The sequence below is a fragment of the Onychomys torridus genome, chromosome 16 (genome assembly GCF_903995425.1).
Source record: "Onychomys torridus chromosome 16, mOncTor1.1, whole genome shotgun sequence".
NCBI lineage: Eukaryota > Metazoa > Chordata > Mammalia > Rodentia > Cricetidae > Onychomys > Onychomys torridus.
Genome location: NC_050458.1, coordinates 28,920,427 through 28,924,564, shown reverse-complemented (window position 1 = coordinate 28,924,564; position 4,138 = coordinate 28,920,427). Strand labels below are relative to the sequence as shown.

Here is a 4,138-nt window from a genome sequence, read left to right as displayed (position 1 = left end):
GATGGCTCAGAGTCATGGCACGGCACCTCCACTTTCCTGTCATGTGGAGAGATGGAAATTGAGACACTCAGTGCTGCAGAAGCACAGCACTTGAGTGAAAACACTTGGAGATCATTGTGGTGAGTAATCTTGATTTTCAACTTGATTGGATGATTGAGGGATGCAGAGGATTAGTAAAACACACCTCTGTATGTGTTTTTGTGGATGTTCCCAGAAAATATTGATTTATAGGATGGCAAATTATGGGGAAAGACCAACTCTGAATGCTGACTGGACTACCCAATATGTGAGGGGTCCAGCATGGAGTAAAAGTGAAATCAATGTGGGAGTTACTCTTTCAGTGCCTACTAAACCTCCTCCATGCCTTGCTTGATGGACTGAATCCTGTGAAAGTATGAACTAAAATAAATCCTCCTTTTGAGTCATTCTGTTTGATATTTCATGATGTGAATGAAACTGGTACATTCAATACAAGTGCTCATAGTCTTGAAAAGCACCCTGCTTCATTTCAATCCTTTGCTAAATGCTTAGCCTATAATAATGATAAAGCCCCAGTTTCTGTAAAACTGGAGTATGGAAGAATAGATGAATTCATTAATTTTTTCTTATTTCACCTATACATTTAATATTCAATTGACATTTACCATGTAACTGGCAAAATAATGAGTAAAATGAGAAAATCAGATAACAATAAATATAACTCCAAAATGACAAACTAGCGTAGATTGACAAGGCAAATGTGAGCCCTCATAGTTCTTACATATATGAAGCAAACTCTCTCAGAAGTAATATTTGGACTATTACATAGAGAATGAGTGAAAATCCAAATTGTCTAGAGATTAGAAGTTGCTAACAATGTCCAAGGCAGAGGCAGAAGATTGATACAGGCTTCAGAGTCAATAGGAAATGAAAGGAGGCCAATGAGGCTGTGATTTAGGGAGTAAGAAGAGTAAGCCAAACCTGGAGGAGGCTTGGAAGCATGTGTGTCATGGTCAGTGTGAAACCATTCAACCTGAAAGTAAGGGGCTCAAATTGATAATTTGTATTTGTTGAGACTGTTACTTTGCGCTACAAAGAATTGATCAAAAAGACCAGCAAGGGTAGAAGCAGAGACACTAATGATATGGATAAATCCAGAAAGGACGCTGTCCTGGATTAGGATAGAAAATTATGGATAAATAAATGAAATTCTAAATCTATTGTAAATGGGAGGCACTACAGTAAAAGTGAACTCTGATCCTTGAGGAATGCACCAAGGTGGTTAATTAGAACCCTGGATTATGAAGAAATCACTTGGGGAACAGTGATTATTCTGATGAGGAAATGTACTTACTGTGCTGGATAGTGGATAGAAGACATTCCTTTCTGATAAAATCACATTTCTCAAGCTCTAATCTGAACTTCTCAATTTCTACTAAGTTTTCCTTTGACACTGAACTTCATTTGTTGTGGCTTCTATGACTTACATGGATCCTGTTGAATTAGAAAGAGTTCAGTCACTAGTACCTTTCTCTATAACTCAAATAAACAGAAATAAGATGAGGAAGTAAGGCAAACATAAGTGATAGAGCTGATATTATGATGTGGGGTTACTGCTTGGGATCAAGTGAGCATTCAAGTCCTGTACTTGGGAATTGCACTCACCCACAATGGTATGTGCAGAGATGGTGGTGGCTAAAAGCAGCAGAATGGAGTTGCAGCATATAACACAGGCTCTTCCTCATCAAGGCATCTTCCAAAAGGAAACAGACTCTTGCACTGAGCTGCATATGCCCAGTTCTTCTTTCCAAGATCAGCATTCAGATATAAGATGGTAGAGAGGGGCCATGAATAAAATGACAACTTGTCTCTCTACAAATTAAAGGAACTAGAAAGAAGCACTGCTCCCCAAAGGACTCAAATGCATGTCTTGAACATATTTTAAGTGGTTCTGTCTTCACTCTTATATTAGTCACCTCTGTACATATTGAGATTCAACATAGCTCATGAGCCATTAGAAAGAGAGGTCATTCATTGTTCAGTGTCAACAGCTTTGTGCACAATGGACAGGCAGCCCTTTGTACCTGGTTGCACCAGACTTTGCAGTCCGATTCAAAGGTTTGAATCTTACCATTGTTATTGATTATATTTGTAATGATGGTTGATTCAATTCTTTAACCTCCTGATTCTCACCTGTGCAACACCAATATCTATTTTCTAAGTGACTCTCTACATCAAGATACCATCTCTGTAAAAGCCTCTGGTGTAGTCAGCACTAATTAAATGCTATTCCCTTTTGTTCATTTTAAGGTGTTTCAATAAACTCGTTGTAAGTTTCAGGACTCATCTGCCTTTAAATACTGAAGAGCTTTAAGTTCACCTCTATAGAAACTAATAATATGTAGTTCTGATTTGTCACTTTAAGGGAAAGAAATGGGTGGCTGGAGTGATGGCTCAACAATTGAGTACTGACCGCTCTTGCAGAGGTCCTGGGCTTGGTTCCTACATGGTGGCTTACAATCTCTGGTAATTCCAGTTCCAATAGATCCAATGCCTTTTTCTGCTCTCCCTGGGCACCAGGTATACAAGTGGTGCACATACTTATATGCAGGCAAAATACTCACGCACACAGAATAAAATAAGCAAATTCAAATAAAAGAATGTGTGAAATACTGAGTACAGTGCCTGGTGCATCAATAGGAAGCAAAGTCAGTTCTTAGTGACAATAATGATTAGGTGCTTAGCTTTATATTTTGCCCTTTTATTCTAGTGATAGCTCAAGAGACCCATGAAGAAGCTGTCTTCCTACAACAGCTTGATTTTTCTTGTTCTTATAATTTGGTTACTTCAAGGAAGAAGTGGTATTTGGCCAATAAGGTATAGAGCACATGTAGTAGGAATCTTAACAGTTCTTATTAATAAGAACAAACCTGAGGCCAGTCATTGGGGTGAATGCTGGAAGATCAGCGAGACAGAACAAGCCACAGCTACCTCACCTTGCTAATTCCTCAGCTGATCTTATTACCTCAGACTGGAAGCTTCTGAGTCCCCATCCACATGAATCTCAGCTGAACTGTGCTGCTCCAAAGCCTGAATGCTTAACCAGTCAAATGCTGCTAGTTTCTGGTCTTCACGCCTTATATATCTTTCTCTTTCTGCCATCACTCACTGGGATTAAAGACTCACTTTCTGGTATTAAAGGTGTGTGTCCCCATGCTGGCTGTATGCTTGAACACTCAGAGATCCATCTAGCTCTGCCTTCCAAGTGCTGGGATTAAAGGTGTGTACCACCACTGCCCAGCTTCTGCTATGGCTTGCTCTGACCCATTTTCTAGCCACCATTTTTGGCTCTGTAACTAGTGGCTGTCTGTTCTCTAACCCCAGATAAATTTATTAGGGTGCACAATATTTTGGAGAACACAATACCACCACAAGCACAAATTTCTTTTTTTTCCCTTTTCTCTCTTTTTTTTTCAGATAAGAACATGAAGGCAGCCCAACTGCCACAAATTATGCAGTCTAGTTTCCTGCATTTGGGGAAATTGCAGGGGTCAGCATATTTGGAGTGCAATAGATATGCCTCACCCTGGGGAAACCACCTTCATGATCATGGTATCTCCCCTGCCAGGTAAGTATGAGCACAAATTTCTAATGAGATTGAATTCATAGTGCCCTAATTGATGGCTGCCATGTACTCTCCTATTTGTAGAGGTCACATGTTGGTGAATTGTAAGCAAATACACTCAACAACCATAATCATATATACCTTTAAAATATTCAGCCATCATCCTCTTAAGAAACTTAATATGGAATGTTACACCTCTCTGAGCCCGAATGCAGGGATTTGGGCTGTTGTGTCTGTCCTTAGTGAAAATGAGGACTGCTTATTTAATTTCACAGCTACAAATGAAACAGGATGACATAAGAACATGTGGCTCAAAATATCACCTCAATGATTGAAGCAATTATAACACAGATGCATGCTTTCTTATTTTCTCATGGCGAATGAGGAGAGTCCATAACGGTTAAGTCCCATTCTTTGAAGATAAAGTATCTGACAGGCAAGAGGAATTCTCAAGAGAGTTTAGGCTGATGTGGCTTTTCCAAATGCCTTCTAGCAAAGAGCGACCACACATTCCACAGAAGCAGCTCTTGGAGA

The 4,138-nt window shown here is 39.6% G+C and overlaps 1 pseudogene; it reads right to left on the bottom strand.

The window, feature by feature from the left end:
- Positions 1-3,466: 3,466 nt before the first annotated feature.
- On the bottom strand, positions 3,467-3,615 carry LOC118597531 (annotated as a pseudogene).
- Between the last annotated feature and the right edge of the window lie 523 nt (positions 3,616-4,138).